General features: G+C 37.7%; 1 long non-coding RNA gene across 2 annotated transcripts; it reads right to left on the bottom strand.

Annotated features, from left to right (window-relative positions):
• Positions 1–306: 306 nt before the first annotated feature.
• LOC122221403 lies at positions 307–24,256 on the bottom strand. 2 transcript variants are annotated; one of them, XR_006203194.1, is made up of 4 exons: positions 24,178–24,256; positions 11,021–11,177; positions 1,630–1,813; positions 307–465 (listed from the first exon to the last, which is right to left on the bottom strand). It is a non-coding gene; the product is annotated as an uncharacterized LOC122221403 (long non-coding RNA). The 2 variants fall into 2 exon arrangements; XR_006203195.1 differs by lacking the exons at positions 307–465; positions 1,630–1,813 and adding an exon at positions 2,704–3,189.

Raw genomic sequence — 24,256 nt, 5'->3', positions numbered from 1 at the left:
CAATTCAAACTAGCTTACTCAAAAAGGAGGAATGTACTAAGGAGATTCTTGAATTCAGAAACCAATGAAAGGAAAGTATTTGGGCTTCAGAAATTAAGGGATCCGAGGATTCCAACAATGTTAGGACTTTTTCTCTATTTTTCTCTGCTCCTTTCCAAGCATCTCTTTTCTCAGCCCCTTTCAGTTGTAGAATATCTTCCCCCATTTAAGTTCATGAAGCAGAAAACATGGCTGTGGGTGGTTTCTTTATTGCACATATTGTGACTCAAACATCCAAGGAGTTAATACTCCAGCTTCTTTGGCTCAAGTGCAGAAATCTTGATGAAGTGTCTCACAAGTTCAGCTTATGGTTGGTTCCCAACCACTGAACCAACCATCTGGGGTGGCTCAGTGGTGTTGGTGGCCTGGGTGTTCCTACTACCAGCCAATTTTGAAGCCTATGTCTTACTAGAAGATCAATTAACTCTGTCCAAGAAAGGAAGACATGGTGTGATATGGCTACTCCTGCTTCAATAATGAAATTGGGGAGAAAAATTAAATTCCTAGAAAAAAAAAGGTGCTGTGGGAAAACTAAAATAACTGTATATTCTGTTTGCTCCCCTATGTACATGTTCTTCCCCCCTTTGTACATTATATACTATACCTTCCCAGTATGTCTTCTTAAATGCAGAATTGTCACTCTTACCCACCCCCCCCCGCCCCCTGCACATACATGCTTAGGCATGCTGTAATGTGCATAATTGTGAATCTTCACGTCCAGAAAATTTTGGAATGACTTAATGGCATTGTAATACAACATACTGTTTATTTTTCCTACATATAAAAAGAAATAAGCATACTGCAAAAAGGAAATGTAGCAACTGTTTGTAATGATTAAGAAGAAATAATTCTTAACTTAATAGTATTGGTTTAGGAAAAGAGCCAAACAATAGATAAATAGGATACCTCTTCAGAAAAATAATTAAAACAAGGACCGTAAAGATTAATTTCCCATTTTTATTATGTGTAGATATACTAAAATGTATGTTCATACTCTTTAGCATATCTGTATTGGCTGAACATCTCTTTCCATTAAAATTAGTTTTCCAAGGACATGCACTACATTATTGAAAGTTGCCTTTTTGATATAGATTCTTCTCCAAAATAATTTTATAGTTGCTAAGCAGTCAATTGCCAACTGCATACTAAAATATACATAATGTAAATGGAGGCAAGAAACAGGAGTAGGCAAACGTGAGGAAGAAACACAATCATTTCTATTCAGTCGGAAAAGGAATGAGTGGCTGGCAAGGTAAGAGTGCAGCAAAGTTATGCCACCACCAGCCTGATATTGTTGCAAAACTGCTTTCTTGTCAACAACAGAACTTTTGTATGCAATCTTGGGACAGCTTTTAGCAGCAACATATTTGGTCTTCACCCTGACTACCATCACATTTATGATGATCTTATTCGGGCCAACGACTGGCCCAGGTGTGGTATTTTCAGACTGGGATGTTTCCACGTGTACCACTACATTTACAGCATAAAGGAACACCCAATATTCTTATTAAGACGTAGATGATACAAGTTCATTGCAGGGGAGGCATAAAATTATGCAAAACTCTCTGTCTAGAGTTGGTGACCACATACCATTTTGGGGCTGATCCTTATTCCTTCCAACGATCACTAATAGATTGCTTCCTGCTGGTCCCCTTAATTGTGGAGGTCTAGGGCTAGCTGGCATCAATTGCTTTGAGGAAAGGTGAAATGAAGCATTTCATGACATGAACAGGACAGATCGAATCGAATCCCCTTTGGTTGACAGAACAGGACCCTAGGAAGGAGGCACATCAATTTGTATGAGTGAGAAAGTGACAGAATAAAAACTGGAAACCACAATGGGAAGAGAGGAGTCCTGACTGGTGATTCAGGGTCAGACCAGGGCCTGTAGGCTCTTAGAAGAGACTGGATATGACCCTGTATGTGGCTTATGGTGAAACCCTTCTGGAGAGAGACCCCCTATACCATGGTTGAGTTTGTGGTTTTGTGGATAACATATATGTATTGATATATGCACCTTAGTTGAAGGAGTACATCGGGGAATTTGAATATGCATATAAGAAACTTTTAAAAATACTGTTGACCCTTGAACAAAATGGGTTTGAATTATACAGGTCTACTTATGGATGCATGCATATGTATCCATTGATTCTTAGTTTTCAAATAATCAGAACTTATTGAGAAAAACACACACTTTGGAGTGAAGGATTAAGATTTAAACACCAATTTTACAAACTCCAGGCAATTAGACAAATTACGTGAACTTTCTGCCTTAATCTAACCCACAAGTTTATTGTGAGGATCAGATGTACTGTTATAGAATCACACGTGCATGTAAGTTAAAGTAATACACTGGACTGTGAATTTTTATGTCTCTAGCGACCAACTTTGTATGAATAAGGTTTTATCAGATTTGTTTTGGAGTTCCAATGTGCAGTAGTCTCTCACTATTGTTTACTGAGTAAATAAAATTGGCTTCTCAATAGAAAAAAGCAGGACTCACTCTTAATACACAAATTTCATTAAATCAAGATCCATTTATTAGTTGGTAGTTAGAAATATCCTTGTCACTAATGCTGAGCCTCAGGACATTATAACAAATACCCACCATTTCTTTATTATTGATTCTTGGTTGCATCAGATAACAAGAGCTCCACTGGAAAGAATGAATGATAAAGTGAATTTCATAATTTATTCTACAAAGGGAACGGGCATTCATTTTTCTGGTTTGAGAGAAACATGAATATTTTGTATCATAGAAGAAAGACTTGCACCAGGCAAAGATGCTTTCAGTGTCATGCCTAAAGCCTCAGCAATAATTAATGGTAGATTTGGAATACGAAATGCATTATGTCATGTCTTACGCCGTGTAAGAGGTTGAGATATTGGACTGAAGGTGTCTTGACATAAAGATCAAAACAAAGACTAGGCGTGAATGGGTGTTTGTGTGTTACTCGAGAGCAATATCCAGCTGTTGGTGGGCATTACTGTTACTGCAGCCCTCATCACTCTGCCCCCTCTCTAATCCAGTGGGTCAGTACATATGCACAATGGATGCTCTGCTTCATCAATCAGTCCACATTCTTCAGTCTATGCTTCTCCCCTAGTCCGTCTGCTCCTGCTGATCATTCTCCCTGGCATCTACTTCTTCTGGTCCACCGAACACAAGCAGAGGTAAAATTTAATTAATATGTTAATTGCCTTTAATTAATATATCAATATGCTAATTTATACTGAAAAAAATTTTTTAGTGTTTATTTACTTATTTTGAGAGAGAGAGAGAGAGGATGAACAGCGGAGGGGCAGAGAGGCAGGGAGGGAGAGAAAGAATCCCAAGCAGGAGATGCACTCTCTGCAGAGCCCGATGGGGGAGCTCGATCTCACCAACTGCAAGATCGTGAGCTAAGCCTAAATCAAGAGTCAGATGCTCAGACACCCAGGCACCCGGTTAGCTGATGTTTTAACTAATATCAATTTAACAGTTTGAATCAAGGATATCTACTTGGTTAAAGACTTTTTCCTGGTCCCACAACTAGCACACATGTACTTATTTATCAGAATCCAATGTGACCGAAAAAAGGCCAGAGCACACACATATGTAACAAAATGCAGAAACTAAAATCTCAGAATAAAAGAAGGCATGCGTTGATGTATGGGTATGGTTTTCCCACTTTTTTTTTTCCTATCTACCTCCTACTCATTATTCAGTTAAGTATCTGTTCTGCCCTTAAGCCTTCCCTAACTCACTTAAACTAGGTCATATCATCGGGTAAATATTCATTGAACATGTTAACATGCCATGACACTGATCATACTTTATTGAGTTTATTTATTTAATGTCCATCTTTGCAGCTAAACTTTACTTTTTACAGACACAGAACGTATTTGCTCTCTTAGCCCAATTTTCTGTACACAGTAAGTGCTCATTAGGAGTTGGTGAATGAATGGAGAGCTGGCTACAAGAAAACACTACTTCCCCTCTTCTTCCAATTCACCACACCGGCACGAAACACGTGCATGTGCGCATGTGTGCACACGCGCACACACATGCACACATGGATGCACATACACATACCATGATGCAAATGCAATTCATTAAAGGCCGAAGTTTGCCTTTGGTGACATGTAAGGATTAATAGTCTTTTATACCCAAGCTATTCTTGTTCATTGTATATTTAAAATGGGAAAGTGTAGTGTAAAAAAAAAAAATCAACTGAGTAAGATTTAAAGATCTCCCTGGCTTTATTCAAGGATTCATGAATCAGGCAGCATCCCATATGGCAAAGAGAAAAGGGCTCTGAAGAGCTGCACAACATGAAAGATTTTTATAAGCAGAAGGAGGTGGGGCAAGAAAGTTATACTAGCAAAGAACTGATTGTGGCAAGGTCACTTTCCTTTAGAGGACCACAGGGTCCATCAAACAGATTACCTCACTAGTGCCGACCAGGTAATTCTAAATGGACTGGTTTAAGATTCCATTTCTGGGAGGGGCTGAAATTGTAATTGAGTTAAGGAGTAAGTCTCAAATTAGTGATGTGGGGTTTAGCACAAGTGACTCCATTTAGAGTATATTGTCTCTTTTTTAACAGTAGCAAGTTTTGACAGAATTATGGTTGAATAATAGGGGTGCTGTTTATGCCAGATGCACTTAAAACATCAATATCACAGAATCTCTCTAGCATTATTTCTTATGGATGTACTGCAGAGAGTTGGGAAATACAATGCAGAATTTATAATCTAAGACTTTCCTAAGAAAATCACCCATGCTTATTGGTATGGCATTACATTTACTGTAATTGCCTAATATAAGCGTAAATATACTTAATTGACTTTTCTACCCTCTTTCCACTGACAAAATTGTGGCATTATTGTAAAATACCAAACATGGACAGTGAGAAGAAAAAAGTTTGCCTAAGAAAGAATGCCCTGTTTTATTTGTAAAATGACACATTTATTCGTTTTACTTATTCTGCACTTTAGTTATAATATATGCATACTGAACAGCAAGCTTAGAGAATAAAAGAAAATGCTCCTTTCACATAGGATAGTGTGGTATAAGAAGAAATATATTTGGTCTCTGTCCCAGCTTCCTGGCACAAAGCTCCTAAAAATGCTTGTAATTTCCTGAGTGGTAGGAGCGTCTTTTGTTATTCATAATGAGTTCCTTTCAATTACACCTTAGCTCATGATGATTAGGTAACTTAGGACAGGACCACTAAATAGCCTTAGTGGGTTGGTCACCGGAAAGACTAAGTGATTAGAGAGCTGGAACTTTCAACCCTGCCCACTGACTTCTGGGAAAGGGGGATGGGGTGGAGATTAAAGATCTATAAAATCTCTTGAACAAGGAGAAAAGATGAGCTTCAAGTTGGTGAATGCGTCTGGAGCATTGTGCACCATGGTTCCAGGAGCGGGGGACGTTCTAGGACTCTCGACCCTCTGAACCTTGCCCTATGTACATCTTCATCGAACTATCCATCTGTATCCCTTATCACATCCTTTATACTAAATGTAAGTGAATGTTTCTCTGAGTCCTTGAGCCACTTTAGCAAATTAATTGGACCCAAAGAAGGGGCGTGTGGGAACTTCCCATTTATAGCAGTTTATAGACACCTGGACTTGGAATTGGTGTCTGAAGTGGGAGCAGTGCTGTGAGACCGAGCACTTAACCTGTAGGATATGACACTATCTCTAAGGAGATAGAGTCGGAATTGCATTAAATTCATAGGACACCTTGGCCGTGTCCACTGAGAATGTGAGAATTGCCTGGTGGTGTTGAAAAACACACGATAGAAATGACTATGCCATACTGGATCCTCAAGATTTTGTTCAGGTCACTGATGGACTCACTTAACACTCATGCTTACTGTACCACAAAGCAAAATAAGGTTGATCATACATTGTGCATTTTTCGATGAACGAAGCACATTTGAGCAATTCAAGCTCACCCTGAAACTCTAAGCTGCACAGCTTAGCACATAAATGAGCTCTGTACAGACACAGGTCCATCAAACTTCAGCGTCCATGCTCTGGACCATTGCCCCATTAGGGACCGTCTACTACACACATGCGTGGTTCCCTACAGTTTGCCTTTTCTCCTATTCTAGCTCTTATAAAACTATTTCTCTGGAATTAAGTTAAATCTAAATTTTTTTCCAACTAAGTGAGAACTAAAGGGAATCAGGAGAGTCCCTTCTTGTTCTTATATAGTAAGAATAGTGAATTCCCCAATCCTGACATCTAGCATCTCTATAGCCTGACCATGTTCACTGTGACAGAGGATTTTAAAAGCTCACTGAATATCCAAGAGGTTTCCTACACTTCCCAGTCTCTTGTGGATGTTCTGAGTTATGTGTCTGGCTCTGGCTAATGGACTAAATGAAAGTCACCATCGTTTTGCGGCAGTAGAAAGTTTTAGGTAGTGCCCTATCTCTCTCTTTTTCTCATTCAGTAACCCTGGAAATCATGTGTTGAGATTGCAGGACCTTAAGATGTTAAAAATAAAGAATCCCTAAGTCAATACGACGAGTTTACCTGGAAATCCACTGAAATGTGGCCAAATTTATGTGTATGGAAATAAACTTTGGCTTATTCAGCTCAATCTGATTAACACAAACACGATCCAAAATCTTGAAGTTAAAGATATTAGCATGCTTTCAGTTTGAGGTATCAGAAAATCTTACTACAAATGACTTCAACAATAGGAAATATATTATCTCGTGAGAAAATATAATCAGGAGGTGAACTATTCTACCATCGTAGCTCAGTAATGTGTTCATAATATGACTGCAAGCCCCAAACATCACATTATGAACTTTAATATCCAAGGTTAGGAAGAAATGTGTTCTATTTTCATGTCTCAGTTTTAAGGGAAGGAGAATTTTCCTATTATTTCCCCTTTCCAAAATAACCCCTCCCCTCTTTATAAGTAAGTGTCGAACTCTCCTGCTTAAACCAATGGCTATAATTGAGTTGGCTTTACTGGGATTGGTTCCCTAGTCTAATCAACATTCATTACCCAGGGTTAAGAGATTCCATAAAAACAAAACAAAACAAACAAAAAAAAAAAAACCAGTCACCCAATTCCTAAATAAACACAGGGTTCTGCTACTGTGTAATGTCTTTTTAACATTATGCACCCAAATACAAATGCGATTTTAAGGTCAAAATGTGGCTGATATTACTTTCTGTTCAAATCTTCTATTTTTTCCAGCTAATTAATATTTTATAGCAGCCCCAAACATGTAATCATTGTTTGTTAACCTAATACAGGAGTAGAAAAGCTTCTAATGGGAGCAAAAAAATCTCATCAATGTTCAATTATTAATTTACTTTCCTTTTAAATCACAAACTGACCCAATTTCAGGTTGCTGACTTTAAAGTATTATGTGTATTTTTTCTATTTAATTTTAAGCTATTTGTGTTGGTGTCAGGTAGAAAGTACCAAATTTGGGAATATTCACTTTTGAATATTAGAGCATATGGATATTTGGAGACAAGGACCAATTTACAGGTAAAAATGGATTCTCCTTGTTCTCCGATAGGCTGCCACATTAAGCCAACTTGACTGAAGAAGATCTTTTGTATTTAAGGAACATAATGTTTGTTTAACGTAAACTCAAGTTCAATTCCATATTATGAGCACAAAAAGAGAAGCTCGCCCAAGGAAACATTACTGTAATCGTGAAGGTTGGTCAGGACCTATAAACTATTCTGTTTTCTGGCTTGAAATTTTATCACTTTCTGAGGTGATTTCTAAGAGAATCCACTATAAAAGTCCCCAGTGTGTATGTTTTTTAGGAATTCGTATTATAGTCCACCTCTCCAAAGTATGCATTTAAATGATTGGCGCTAATGTGCACACAGGATCAGGTGGGTTATTGGCTCTTCAGGATCACTGGAGCGAGGAGGTGAATGATGTGTGAAATGAAAAACCTGACCCAAAGCTCAGAGGGAGTCTAGGGGACTGTTCTGTCGTCCTGGAAGCGCCGGGTTAGCGTGATGATGAGAATCACACAGGTGGATCATAAAAGCTCCCTGAATCTCAGAGAGGGGAGGGCGGACGAGGATGCTTTAATGAGCTATTTTACGTCCATCCTTTCCTCAGTACATCTTTCTTATCTCTCAACTACTCAGAGTTGTAACAATTAATAGTCTCTATCTCCAAGTGAAGTATTAAGGTGAGTAAATTATCTGGACCACTTGAGCTGAATGACTCAACTTTACCTCCATTTTCAAGAGATATTACGGGAGGAGGGAGGAGGAAAAAAAGGGGGGGGGGTAAGAAAGAAGCTACTAGGGGTAGAAGTTTGTCTTTAGAAATACTAACTTCAGTACTTTACCTGAGTTTTCTGTGGAGACCTAAGGCTTAGACTTAGAAATATCACATCCTGATTTTCACTAGCCTGTGCAAAATTAATATAATATACTATAATATTGAATAAACACACATGCACACACTATGCACAACATTAATATAATAAAATACACAACACATATGCACAAGAAATGAGATAGGAAAAATCTATTGAAGTGTCTGAGCTGTCTGTAAAATGTTAAGCTCTTGGATCACCTTGTCATGAGTATCGGGTGAAAAGCTTTCCAGGATTGGACTAACTGTAGAGGGATTAGGGATTGAGGAGAACCAACAAGCAACCATAGTAGACAAGCAAACCGAAATAACTGAAATCAGTGTGACTGTTCTTACTCCCAGAACCTCCTGACTCGTAGCAGCAATGGTGGTAATTAACATGTGTTAGTTTCAACGTTTCCTGAAAATGGACCATACGCTATCACAACACAATATTTGGGTTTTTTAGTGATGATCTCATTTTTAATTTGATAGTTACAAATTTGTTTTTGTATGTATTTGGGAAAAACATAACTCAGGTGCCAGCACGTCATAGCTTGCACATTATTCCTTACGAGACAATCAAGTAGGAGGCATACCATATAATAACATATGTGGAAATAGGATCTAAGTGACACGTTTAAGGAGCACTAAGATACAGCGATGGGAAGGGCTTACAGGGTTTTCAGGAGAGAAAGAAGTATCACAATTTTCTTTACGATTTTGTAAGACTCAATGACTCATTTGTCATTTGGTTCCAAATGTCCCCGTCTCTAGCCTGTACATTGCAACCAGGTCATTCCACTGCTAACCCCGACTCTATGTCATTTTATTTACTACTACTGTCATCATAACAGCCACCATTTTTCAAGTGTTCATCATGTGCAAGGCACCAGATTAAATGCTTTAGGCGCAGTGTTTCAATGAATTCTTAAAACAGTAGACACTATAATTATTCCCATTTTCCAGATAGCGATGCTGATGGTTAGAGATGCTACCATTTTAATCTGACTCTTCTTACCAGGCTATTTTGTTTTCTAAAATTTCCCTCTTTATATCTCTTATACTCCCTACCTATATATCTTATATATTAATAATACAAAACAGCATGTCCTCATAACAGCAAACATTTATTGACCACACACTGCTTAGAGCATGGGGTTAAGTGGTTACCGAGATTGTCTTATTCAATACGCATTCACAAAATCCCTACAGTAGGCATTGATATTATCTTCACTTCATAGGTGAGGACATGGAAGTGGAGAGAGGTAAAACAACTTGCCCAGTGTCACATAGCTATGGAGCAGACCACATCTCTACCCCACCTCCCAACCCATTCTCAGGGAACAGCATTTGCACTGGCCTTCGGTCTCAGACTCTAGTATCAGGCTGAATCAGTTACCCTTCCCACTGGACTCATGTTTGTAAGGCTGAGACAGACTTGGTAAGCTCTGGGATCTCTATTTCTGTTCCGCCAGTCTATTCCATGTACTAGAATTACTTGCAGGTAAGATGGAAGAAGACAACAGCAGAGACAGAGAGAAGGAAAGGAAAAGGGACAAGAGAATTGTAGCAGAGGAAGTTAAATTGATGTTCCCCTCTACTTATGCTTCAAGTCTCCAACATATTTGCATACTTAAAAATTAAAAGTTTCAAAGAACTCCTTGGCTCAGTTGACCTCAGTGTTCTGCGAAATTCTAAAGTAATGATAGGCTCTGTCACATAAGCTTTAAAGACAAATCTGCTTAATGAATTGAACTTTTCAATTACAAATTAGCTAAAGGCCAAATTATGTTCACATTGTCCTTTAAAAAACCTCCATTCTCAAATCCACCAGTGAGTTTAATCCCTTGAATGTAAACAAGACTCGGCATGATTAAACCCTCTTAATTTTATTAATATAGTTCCAAAGGCATATAAGTTTATTGTAAAGTGTTTTCCAAAGTCTTCTTTGTCCAAATTACTTAATATTTTATCCTTTATGCTTTCTATATTATTTACTTATGGTAAGAGGATTCAAGATATTCATAAAGTGTGTAATGAATTTAACATGATACACTAATTAATATCTAGTTAAAACCATTCAGAGATTAAAGATGGCAAACTAAGTCATTTGCAGGTGCATTCTTCACTTAGTTACTGGGAGCAATTCCATACTTTGCTTTCTTTACCATTTCAAAAAAAAAGACACATACTCTTCCATGCAATCCCTAGTTATCAGTAATAAATCTATAAATAAACACATACCTACATACATAAATAATAAATAAATACAATTATCAACTCAACTTTTTCAGCTGGGCTATTTCTATATTCCATGAAAAACAAGCCTTAAGTGCTGACCTTTAAAATTATTATTATTATTATTATTATTGTTGTTGGGGAGACAGAGTATGAGCAGGGGAGGGGCAGAGGGATGGGGGGAGAGGGATAGAGAGAATCTTCAGCAGGCTCCATGCAAAGCATGAGCCTGACTCAGGGCTCAATCTCATGAATTGTGAGACCATGACTTGAGCCAAAATCAAGAGTAGAACACTTAATCTACTGAGCCTCCTAGGTGCCCCTAAAATTATGAAATACACAAAAATATCATGATAACCACTGATAGGACTTATTCAAAGTAAATTATACCTGCTGTTGGTCTGTGTGAAATGGCATCAGTTGACAAAACAAAGTACAACCTCTTTCATCTAAGGCGTGAGGAAGCTTGGCTGGGGTTTATCTTAGGTTGAGTGGAAATTGCTCTTCTAGAAAATCTGGGTCAGTCCAATTGCTTAACGTGGATACACTGCATAGAGAAGTCCAAAGGAATAGATGATATATTTAATTTAGCAAACAGACATTAACTAAACTTCCAGCAAACTGATGATTTTGAGGAACACGAAAATAAATGAGGCACTACACCAGTTATAGCAAGAAGGAAGGTAAGAGTAATAGTTAACAGAAAGGAAGGCAACCGCTGCATTACCCATACTTCTCTTGACTTAAAGTTCACAACAACTTAAAGAGGAAGATGGAATTAATAACCCCATTTTAAAGGTGAGAAACATGAGGCTGGGAGAGTTTTTAGCCAATGTTTTCCAGCTAACTGTTTGAGTCAGGATTCCAAACCAGGTCTGTCTGTTGCCAGGACCTATTCTCTGAACCATTATTCTTTGCTTTTCTAGCAGTACTATGGCAGACCTGGTAAGGGTGCAGACGGTGAAAAATAAGATCCTGTACTGACTCTGCGTCAATGATAGCCAAGCATGAATACACATATGGAAAACACAAGACAGTATAATAATTTGTTCTTAACTAGGTATGAACATGACAATGAACAAAAGGAATATGGTGGTTAAGATCAATGAGAATATCTGCTTCCATAGTGTTCCCTTGCTCTCAGTCTGGGAGAGGGCATTTAGATATATGGAGGGTAGGGGGGATCATTACTGGCCACAGAAAGGGTCTAAAACAATACATAAAATAAAATGTACATTTACATAGTCCTTTTCTGAGTCAAAAAAACCCTCTATGTTCAACACTTCATTTAATTTTCACTCCATTCCTGGTGGGTAGGTTAGATTACCATTCTAACTTTAACTTTTTGAGGCTCAGTGAGGCCCAATAAGTGGAGAATTATGAATGAAAACTCAACTTTCCTGCTGACCAATGGTCTTTCTAGTAAATTATCACAAAAAGTGGTAGAATAAGCATGTTCTGTAGTGGTTTGGAGATGGGGACGAGTGGGTAAAGGAAACAGATCAACTGCAGTTTGTTGGATGGGAATAGGGGGAGAGTTATGTGCGTTTATGAATGTATTCCAATAGGACACATTTATGAGCTCAAACGTGATTGAGGTGGTAACAGGAGAACGGTGTGGTTTGTGGAAGATAGTGGACAGTATTCCACCCTGAGCTTTAGAGTTGGCAAACCCAGGGTAAATACGGCAGGCTATTTAACTTCTCTAGCTCTGAGTTTCTTTATCTTTAAAGTGGAAGTATTAATCTCTCCATCACCAGAGTTTTACGGTGATAATAAAGGATAAATGTGAAAATATATGTGAGATGCACACAGCAAGCTCTCCATTAGTGCAGTGGTTGTGATTATAATTCTGAAGAGAGTGAAAGAGAAATTGTATTTCAAGTTGGTTAATCTGGAAGCAATGTAAAAAAGAAGAGAATCGTGAGACCTTGGGTCAAGGGAAAAAAATAATGTGGCATCATTTCAACAATATAAAATTTTACTCTCCTCCATAATATCTTTTCCTGGTTCTCCATTATATTTTGGTTAAAGTACTCAAACAAGGAGGCATTACAGTGAGGTGGCTGTAACACCTTGGTCACCTACATAAGTAAACTAGAACCTAAGCCAGAGACAATTCCTAAAAATAACTCAAGGTTAAGAAGAAAACCAATCACTAACAATGAACTTCACTTTCCCAAATAAGGCAAGTACTTAAGCTATAGTCACATAAATAATTTCCTTGCTTTGCTCCCATCTTCTCTAGAAAAACCTTGTCCCTTGGGGCCCCTGGGTGGCTCAGTTGGGTAAGCTTCTGACTTCGGCTCAAGTCATGATCTCAGGGTCCATGAGTTCAAGCCCTGCTTTGGGCTCTGTGCTGACAGCTCAGAGCCTGGAGCCTGCTTCAGATTCTTTGTCTCCTGCTCTCTCTCTGCCCCTCCCCTGCTCACCCTCTGTCTCTCTCTCTCAAAAATGAATAAACTTAAAAAAAAATTAAAAAAAAAAATTTGCCCCCTAGCTTCTGTGGGTAAAGCTCTCCTACCTACTGTTTGGTCTTGCCTGATTGGAGTCAATGCTTGCTCGAATAAAATCCCTCCAAATTTTAATGTGCTTCATTTATCTTTTAATACTTGGAATGAAATTCAAATTTTAGGTAGTAAGTCCTACAAACACCTGTATAATGTGGCTTCTGTGTTCTCTTCCAGATTATGTCTCCAAGATTCCCTGTGGGTTTGTAATCATCAGCTATCCTGGGATTCCTGGATTTACGTCCTGCTCTTCAGCCTTGCTAAAATGTGCTTTCTACAACCGCTCAGCTGGTCTTAAGTGTTTGCTTCTTCAGATAAGACTTCCCCGACCTTTTGTTGTCCTCATTAATTAATTATTAAAATTTGTAATTACATGCATATTTGTATGTTTGTGTTCAAGTAATTGAATTATTTACAAGGAAATAGAGAAGCATCAATTAATGTGACTCAAGCCTCTCAGAAGCTCTGAGTGCTCAAAGTATGGAGACCTGCCGAGGGAAATGAACCATTTATATAACACTTCATGGTATCAATACTCGAGATGCCAGACATGGTAATGAGTGATTAATTGCCAAATGAAGGGAAAGAAGAAAAAAAATCTGTAAGTGTTAGAGTTGGGATGGCAGGAGGCTCTTGGCTCGTCTAAGAAACGATTGAAGAAATCGTCAAAGGATTTACCACTTACAAACTTTAATAGCCATCTAAAGATGGCTACCATTTTTCTCGAAGCTAAAATAAGAAACTATGGTTTAAAGTCTTCAAACCTGTGGATCAGTGGTGTGTGTGCATGCCTGGTTGTGTGCCTTTCCTGTTCTTTTTATGCGTATTTTCCTTTCTGTGTTTTGCTTTGCTTTTGTGTGTGTGTGTGAGATTGGTAGGGGTATGTGACAACAGACACTGTTTTGAAAGCAATGGGAAATGTGCCATTTGGTGTCATTTTGCTGCACTTGGCTTCTGCCTTCTCTTTCAAGTTTTCTTCATGGCAACATCACTAAATTAGACTGTCAAAAGTTTCTCTGTCCAACAAAGGATGTCTCTTGAAAATAATCCATTTGTTGGAGAAGACAATTGTATTAAACACAAAATAAACAAGAAAATGCTTACTAACAAGATCAAATAATTTTCTATTCCATTTGATATGCCAGGAACATTTTTTCTAAAGCTTGAGACATTGTGGCTTGCTTCATCAATTTCAACAGCTTTAGTTTTTTGGTGTTTGTTTGTTGGTTGGTTGATGAGAAGTACAAATGTAGAAGACAAGTATCCCACTGTGCCCATGGGTCGGGCAAATCACTGAAAAATAGCAAATATGTCACCAATTAACTAGTGGAAAGGCAAAACAAAAATGCATCTAGGAAATGTCAAGACAGATTTCAAGCCTGAAATCTGACAGCATCCGGAAGATCCATGAAATAAGGAGCAAGTATAATCTTGAAATTCCGTCTTCTGAGGAATTCTTTCTTAATCAGCCACAGCATTGTTTTGGGGAGATTACCAAAGTAGGTATGGATTTGGGACTAGGAAGTCCAAGTCATGATCAGGCAGACAAAGAGAAGTTTCTAGGCACTGTTGTCCAGGTCAGGAATTTCATTATTACTTCTCTAGATAGATCCTTCCCAACCACCATTTATGGTTCAGAAACACCATTTACCATCAGTTATGTACACCATAGTATATTGGTCCTTCCATTATTTATTCTGTTCTGAAGTCTTACTGTTAATACGTTTATTGATTTGTCATTGATTGCTTCCCTCTTTTCCCCCAGCATGGACACTGTGAAGCCATGAACCTTGTTGATCTTGTTCCCTGTGTACCCCTAACTCATAAAACAGTACCTGACACATATTGGGGTCCAAGTCAATGTTTACAGTAAACGACATGAAAGTAACATAAGGAACAGAAAGAGAGAGAATGGCTATGGCATAGTAATGTGTTAATTATCTGCTCAGGATTTGTTTGATTTTCTTTTTAATTTTGTTCCTGTAGCTTACAACATTTGTAATAACTATAGTAAAAGATACAGTAATTATGAAACATTGAAAGTCAAAAAGTGCTGCATTTCATTTGTTAAAAGAGTGTTGATTACTTTATTTTTTGTCATAATTACAGCACCATTTCTTCAAAGCAGAATTAGATGGAGTAACTAAATGCCACAATGATTTTATCCTTGAAGAGAGAATAATCTCTTTATTTTATTTTTATTACCACTCATTTATGCTGTTATTCATCATTCATTCGTTCATTCCTGTTTTAACACTTCTTGAGTGGTTAGTGTCTGTCATTGTCCTACGAAGTGCTAATAACAGACATAGGTGCTTTTCCTTCCAGGGAATCCGAATCTGGTAGACAGAGAGGTAAGGAAACCAATATGTACCAATGTGATATGTCAGTAGGGTTGTGTGCAGTGAACTGTGAGACCACAGTCATCGCTTGGCACAAGAAGTCCACAAAGACCTAGCAGAGAAAGTTGCACAGCAGAAAGTAGAGGTTAGGACAGGCTGCAGGAATCATCTAAATGGCAAATAGGAAAATTCAACTAGTTGTAATAACTGAGCAGGATATATTCAGGAAAGAGGCTGGAGGGGTGGGCTGGGCAGTAGTCATCACAGGAGGACTTTTATGCCATGTACCCTACAGATAGTGTAGATTTAAAAGCTACCTGTCCCCCGATAATTATGAAACAGCAAGGATAGCCCAGTTACACCACACGAAGCAAGAGCCTACAGGAAGAGCTGCTGGCAGTGTGAGAAGCAGGGCTCTCAGGCTGACAGTGCCTTCTGGTGGTAAAAGCGCCACCAGTGTCCTTAGCTTTATAGATCAGACACTCAACTTGTTTAGTTCATCCAGAGTACTGGTTAGTTTAGGCTGCCAAAATTCACAGAAGACCAATAATATTCGGTCCAAGTGTAAAAGGACACTTAGGTTGACTCATCAGTCCATCTCATCCTGGGCAAGAACCTCCAAACAGAACAAAAGAAGCAGAAAACCTTATTGATAAAGATATTTGAGTAAGTTGCCATGATGAATCCATTCATCTACTGGGGGACAAACAAAATATAAAGCTAATTATGTGCACGGTCAGAGTCAATTCAGACATTCAGATGACCAAAAATAAATGCATGTGTGTCGCTCTTCGAATCTTCTGTAAGTTTTTAAATTGCGTTTCTTTTCTTAATAGATTCTTTAGATTGGAGTAAACTTGATTGAACTTTGAGTTCTTAAGTTTCTATAAGGATATATTTTTCTAAAATAAAAATGTTATCCCATCATAAATGTAGCATATAAACCTTCTCAAATATTTACTAGATGTAAAAATATCAAGGTGAAGTCACCTTTTAGTCAAACACTTAAATATAAACTATTGCGATTGTATTGAAAATCCTTGCACCTTTTTATATGATAATGTGTACATATACATTTATTTCCTTGTAAGTCTCTTTTTGATTAAATGATAGATCGTTAACATCTAGGGACATTGATTGATATGTCTTATGTTTTGTGTACAGCAATGTCCATATTTATATATTCCAAATCTTGTGATAGTAATGTAGGTTATAGGTACATTAATTTCCTTTAAATATTAAAGAATATTAAATATTATATTCTTGAATATGTATATACGCCCTCTTATTTTCATCATAAATTCCTAGAAGTGTAATTTATATCAAAGGTATGCATATGTTAAAGATTTTGCATTAGATATGAATATTATTGCTTCCCAGAAAGTACATTTTAGGCAGTAATTTTGCTAATTTTCATCAAAATTATGTTAGTATTTTTGTCAATGGTATTTTGATAGGCAGAAAATAGGTTTTCTTTACATGTATATAAAAAAGACAGATATCTTTGATTATTAATGTGGCTGAATACTAATCCCCTGATTCTTACTAATCCCCTGCTTTTTTTTTCTAATTGTATCCTTTATTACTTTTCCATATTTATATTGAGATGCTAGTTTTTGTTATTTTATTATGGATTTGTTGGATTCTATTAATATGACTGATACTGAGTACCGCTTGTGTGCCACTCTTTTGGCATCTAAGCTATAGGAGTGAGCAGAGAAAAACAAAACAGTGACAACAAAAATAAATAGACAATTCATTAATTTATTAAATACCTTTTTTTCCAGCCACTGAGGGACAAACACATGCTATTTTTCCCCAACATTTCCCATAATATTTACAAACCACTGCTTAAACTAAATGCCTCTGCAATATGTCAATGCATACATGATGATCTGATTCCTATTATTTTTCCTTTTCAAAGAGTGATCTCACCTCCTAATTCTGGGTCTTTCCATCGGATCAAGATTAGTTGGTATGAGGTACCGGAATGCAGAAGAAGAAACAACCAACACTCTTTTAAAGATTCCCACATATCCACAGGGTACATTTCAGGAAAGCCTGGATCCTGAGATGGCCCTTACCAAACCCCAGGTGTGCCTTTACTTTCATTATAATAAGGAGTGAGTGGAGCCCTCTGGGCAAGGAAGGGAGTATCAGCAGTTTGAGGAGGACAGGCTGAGTCAGGAAGAGGAGAGAATTTGCTTATCTTTGCTCTGTAGGTTCTGTACTGTTTAAATCTCACTTGTGGAAACAGGAATTTGTTTACAAATGAACAAGAGAAAAAGAGTTTTAGCTCTGATGATCCACCTAGTTAGACACTTGAGAAACAGGAGAGCCTGACTCGACAAGAATCTTTGCCAACCTTATCACACGTGCACCTTGCAGGCCGACCCGATAAATGCATAAATGGTTTTGCTACAGTGAGAGCTAACCAGAATTTCCATCAAGTCACTCTTCAGAACTTCGCCACAAATTTAATTTGAATCTTTTATGCTCATAAAATTTCAATATTTACTCTTCCCAGCCCACATTCTTATTTTACTTTTGATTGCCTCTGCCCTTGCTCTTTCAAACAAGATCTAAATGGGAAGTGTCAGAATATTGTATCAAAAACGATTCAGATTGTTTCTGAGCGGAGTGCAGATAAGCATCCAAACTTTTGAGTGCCGGTTCTAGCTGATTATGTCTTTCCGCGTGACTTCAAGAAGCAGTTCCTGGGCTGTGACAAGTATTTCCCATCACTGTAACTCACAAATGAGTCTGAACACTGAGAGGTGTAGGGCAATTGACAACCTTAGGGATAAACCAAGTAAACCGTCATCACCAAGGCTGATATTTGGTGGCTGCCGTGTCCCCTCCCCTGTTGAGTGATGTGCTACATCAGTTTAAGGCATGCATCATTTCATGAGAAAGAAAGCCTTTGGATTTTAATCTCACAGCAGATTCAGTTTTTCCTGTGTGTAGAGTTTTATCATCAACTCTTCAAAAACACTTAAAAAAAAGACATTTTTTAAGTGATTATTTAAAAATAACTGAAACTTAAAAATCCTGTCTAGGATTAGTGTTTGCAGTTTCTATTCAAATGAGGTAAATGGACAGCCTCTCTTGTGCCTAATTCAAGCTATCTTTTTTTTTTTTTATGGGTTATTTACATATATTGACTTCCTTGTGGGCGATTTTCATATTTACATAGTACTTCAGGGAGCTTCGGGTATTTTGCAAATATTAAATCATCTAAAGGTCACTAATCTTAATGGTCCTAAGAAAAAGGTAAGAATTTTTTAAAGCATTTGAGAACTATTTATGATCAAATCATTTTCATCATTTCTGGGAACAAATGTCCATGATTGAACAGTGTGGAGCAGAGTTTTCTATCAGCTGGACCACGGATGCAGGAATCCATGGGATCTGTGACATTACTAACAGTGCAAAGACCTGATGTGGTGTTTAGCCGTGAATGTACCCACTCTTTGTGCTGAGAAAACTGGTTTAAACTAGATGTTACTAGAAAATTTTAGCTCCCGTACAGATCAACAAACATATTAATGACCCCCACCATTTAGATAAACTACAAGAAGTCCCTCCCTAGTGCTTATTGAAGCCAGGGTTACTGTGAATTGTCTCTGAGGAAGGACTCCAAATAATCATCAAATCAAAACAAATCATCCTCAAATCAAGTGATAACATTTAGCTCTGTGCCTTTGAGACCATTCAAGTATTTTCAAAACAAAAATACGAGCCTTCTGTGTTTTCCTGCAAAGATTTAAAGCATTAAAAAATCTATACGAAAAAGTGAAAGTAACAGTAAATTTTGCCTTGGTTGAAAGGTGATTTAATTATTTTTAAGTCTTCATTCATTCATGCATTCATCATTTCTTTCTTCATTCATTGAGCACTAGAGCCAGGAGCTGTTAGAGTTCTACGAATGCCAAGAAGCATAATATAAAATCTTCCCCCGTGAGAGGTGACAGTCTAATCTTACTAGAGAAACAGGAGAGAAACTAGCTAAAATGCAAGTTGATATTTGTTGCAAAGTTTAAAGAAGTAGCACGTAGAATTTAAAGGCTCTGACTTTAATTCCAGTGTCCTTGGGCAAGTCACTTAATCTCTTATAAGCTTCACATCTCTGAATGAATGGAAATAATGAGTATGTCAACCTCACCATGTGGTTGTCAGAATTAAATGAAATAATATCTATAATGCAATTAAGCTGACATTAGGAAATGCTCAATAAATCTTAGCTATCTTCATCGTTGTTATTTTTGGTTTTTTTAATGGGTGTTTATTTTGGAGAGTGAGAGAGAACGTGGGTGGGGAGGGGCAGGGAGAGAGGGAGAGAGACAGAGAATCCAAGCAGGCTCCACACTGTCAGCACAGAGCCTGGCTCGGGGCTAGAACTCACGAACCACGAGATTATGACCTGAGCCAAAATCAAGAGTCGGTTGCTTAACCTGCTGAGCCACCCAGTCACCCTCATTGTTGTTATTTTTGTGGGAATAAAGTATCCTTCACATATAGAACATGTAGCTACTATGACTCTCTGAGGGAATAGAAAAGCATCCAAAGAATAGTGTAACTTGCTATGAAATCCATCTGCTTACTCGTGTTTTGCATATGCAAGAATAGTTTTAAAAAGTCTTACTAGTGAATTAAACCGTTTGTGGGCTTTACCCAATGAAATTTAGAAAAGGGAGCAATTGTTTTTGGTTAAAGCAAGACCTCACTCAATTCTAAGTACAAAATCACCACGAGGAAAAATTTTCCCTATCTTTTTCTCTGAAAATTCTAATGGGACATTTAATCATTGAGTGTATTTACATTTGCAAATGAAGTGTATGTTTCAATCTCTTTCAGAAAAGAACAAATGGAAACATATGCATGGAGTCATCACATTGTCATCGGACCAAGTTAATCCCTTTGAATCGAAGCTTCTGGACATTAAAGTCCAGCTGCTAGTGGAAACAGGTCTCCTTTAGTCAGATGTTTATGAGCCGGAAGTTTGCCAGGCTATCCACAAGTCAACGCCCAGAAACATGACTTGAGAACACAGTGGCTACTCCTATTTGTGGCATATTTGTAATAATGATTGAAGATGTTTATGGCTGCTACAGAGTCATGTATTGAGAATGACTGAATCACATGGTAGTTTTTTTAATGCTTATTTTTGAAAGAGAGAGAAGAGATTGTGAACGGAGGAGGGGTAGAGGGAGAGGGGAGACAGAGAATCTGAAGCAGGCTTCAGGCTCTGAGCTGTCAGCAGGGAGCCTGATGCGGGGGCTCAAATTCAGGAACCACAAGATCATGACCTGAGCTCAAGTCAGAGGATTAACTGGCAGAGCAACCCGGGCGCCCCTGAATCATTTTTAAATGGGAATTATGGTACCATATTTATATGTAGGAATGTTGAAAGATAGCAGTTTCTGTTAGACTCAAATTCTTTTGTACCAGGATCAGGTACAACTTTTAACCAGTAGACCTAAGAGAATACTTGTGTTACAATCTGAAGTGTCTTTGTACGTGTCACAGTATTCCTGAGGTAAGATGTACCCCTTTTGCTTCAGAGCCCTGTCTCCCTCTGCAGCCATTCAATGCATTGGCTGCAAGTATTCACTCTTAATTGTTTGTGGAAAGCCGCGTATCTCTCCAATGTCTGCAAAACTCTGAAATTATCTGGGAAGTTATTAAACGGACTCTATATTAACTCTATATTTATAACCAAAGATATTTAGTTCACTCTAGGCTATCTGCGGGATTAATAGTTGTAAATGTTGGGAAGGCATCAGATCTGTTTAAATCTTTTCTTGGTGGCAAAGAAAGAAGACCTTTCTTAGTGTAGAACTTTGTGTGTGTGTGTGTGTGTGTGTGTGTGTGTGTGTGTGTGTGTGTGAAAATAGATCCTTTTTTATTTTTTTTGTAAAATACTGCCAGAGTGTGAGCAGGGAAAGGGCAGAGGATGAGGGGGAGAGACAAAATCTTTTTAAAATTTATTTCATTTTATTTATTTTGTTAATGTTTATTTATTTTTGAGTGAGAGAGCAAGCTGGGGAGGAGCGAGAGAGAGGGAGGCAGAGGATCCAAAGCAGGATCTACTCTGTCAGCACAGAGCCCCAGGCAGGGCACGAACTCATGAACTATGAGATCATGACCTGAGCTGAAGTCAGACGTTTAACTGACTGAGCCACCCAGGTACCCAGAGAAAATCTTTTTTTTTTTTTTTTTAATGTTTATTTATTTATTTAGTTAGTTATTTAGAATAAGTGGGGGAGGGGCAGAAGAAGAAAGAGAATCCCAAAGAAGGCTCCGCACTCAGTGCAGATTGCAATGCAGCGCTTGATCTCAAAACTGTGAGATCATGAGCTGAGCTGAAATCAAGAGTGGAACACTCAACTGACTGAGCCAGCCAGATGCCCCGGATCCCTAATTTTTGTACAAACACGAACGCCATGATAAACCCCAAGCAATGCCATCATATATCCCCATTACAGCAAGCTAATCATAAATTCTCAGAGCTCATCGAACCACAGACTTCAGTCACAATGTTTTTGAGATGTCTGCATCTGAAATAATAATGCATTATCTTACATTGTTTGGGAACTGATTCTGAAGATGCTTTGCAAAAAGAGGGATTTCCCAATGATTTGATAATTGGAGAACCTCCCAGAAAACTCTGTATGAGAACACAGGTGAAAACATCACTCATCCAGCAGATTATTTTCAACATCAGTCACATTACTTTGTATTTACACTTTGTGTAGTGAATGAGGCATTTGATAAATGTTCCTTTGATTGGGTAAATGAATATTAAATGAGAAGCCATAATCCCAACTCAATGGCATGCACAACCCAAGCATGACACTGTGTACTTCCCTCCTAAAGAGAGTAGATTCTTCCTGCTTTTCCAGTGGACTATCTAGGAATTTTTCTCAAGCCTTGCCTTTGATAAACCTCTCGTGTCAGACTCTGGATGGCTAGAATTACCTTCCTGTAGGCCGATTCCCAATCATGTGGTCTTATTTCATTATAATTATCATTATAGCCCTGGCTGGAGGGTTCTGCTTAGTTTTCCAGAGTTACAATTCCCTCTTGACTATGATTAAACTGTCTTTGGATTCATGGGCCTGGAAAATTTGAACAGTCCAATTTAATGAAAAACAATTTTCATAGCCATCTGGCAATGGTCTGAATATTTCTAGAAGTTAACTTTTTGCATATTAAACTTTGAAAAGAAATAATTAAATCAGCTTTCATAATAGCCCACGTGGAGTCTGTATGTTCCCACCAGCCCACTGATTTGTGTATCTATTGTACTTTCTCAGTACTTTTGCAGAGAAACAGATCATTTATATAAATTATAATCGATGGGGGTCTGAGTGCTGAGCATTTTGGAATAGCCTCTTGGGTAAGTTAGATAGTTAGAGACTAAGAAATTAATCTTATCTGCTTGGATTCTTTCATCAAGGCAAGATTTAAATCAATTAATTATAATTTAGGAAATTTTCAAAGCTAAAAAGCTTTCAGAGTGAAAATTGTGTTTGGGTAATTATGAAGAAAGTTCTTCCTATTCCAAAAGATAGCCTCACAAAATGCCATTTTATAGGTTCTTAAAGTTGTTTATAAACTTTCCATTTTGTTTTTATTTTCTAAAGAACAATGCCAAAATTGTGAAAAGAATTAACCATTTATTGATTATAGCATTTGTGCTTTCTAGGAGTAATAACTCAGAGTTTCTCACAGACAAAGTAGACAGTTTTGGATCCTTCAAGCCTGAGTATAGTTTGTAAAACTATTAAGTAACACTTCTGCTTGCCTGGAGAAATTTTGAAAAGCAGAACAGAACAAAACAAAAACCTCTATGAGCTTAAAACATGATTTTTATTTAAATTCCTGCTGGGCAGAGCTGGTAAATTATGTCCCCTTATCTATTTAGTTGGATCTTCTATGAAAGTCTAGACAAATAAAAATTCTGAAAAATGGTAGCTACCCAAACCTCCTTATTGGCAAACACTTGGTAGGTGGCAAAGTCAGGTGGGAATGGTATTTGTTTGATAGTCAACCTTGATCCTCACCGCTGCTTTTCCTATTTCTGCCATTTTTGGTATAAGACTGTGAGCCACGCCCGACTCACTCAGGGTGCTCACTTTATATACTTGAAAATGGAGAATAATATCGGAAGAAATTTGTGGGTCAAGTCATAGCATGAATGTTTAAGTACAAGTACACGTGCAGATCCTTTGCACATAATGCTTTGAATATCATTCCGTGGAATGAAAGGTCCTGGGAGAATCTTCATTCAAAAGTTTTCAGGGCTTACGAAAATGACAAAAAAAAAAAATCACTTGCTTTATCACTCAAGTCTTGATAACTTTAGTGGAAATGAGTATATTCTGTGAAGGCCAAATTTATTTTATTGCTGTTCTAAAGTCCTAAAGTCAGAGGTGCTTGCGAAGCTAAACATTCACAGGTAGCCAATATCCACAATAATGATGCTGATAAATCTAAACCGCAAGGTACATTTGGAATCTTAATTTAAAGCAAAACTAATAAAATATGTGATTGACCTGACAAAACATGCCCTGTTTAAGTAAGTAATTAAGCTGATGCAATCGACAAAAAACTGTTTAAAGAGTTAATTGGCTTTCACAAAAGAGACAAATCTATAGTTTTATGCTATTTTATAATATTCTGTACGAACCTTTTTCTCCCCCCTCTTGGCTTTTGCTGTTACCAAGCTGGTAATCCTTGAGAAGTAAAGGAAGGCCTTATTCTGTGCC

Source organism: Panthera leo, chromosome B3, assembly GCF_018350215.1.
Source record: "Panthera leo isolate Ple1 chromosome B3, P.leo_Ple1_pat1.1, whole genome shotgun sequence".
Lineage (NCBI taxonomy): Eukaryota > Metazoa > Chordata > Mammalia > Carnivora > Felidae > Panthera > Panthera leo.
The sequence above is the reverse complement of the archived record's forward strand: the minus strand, read 5'-3'. Positions and strand labels throughout refer to the sequence as shown.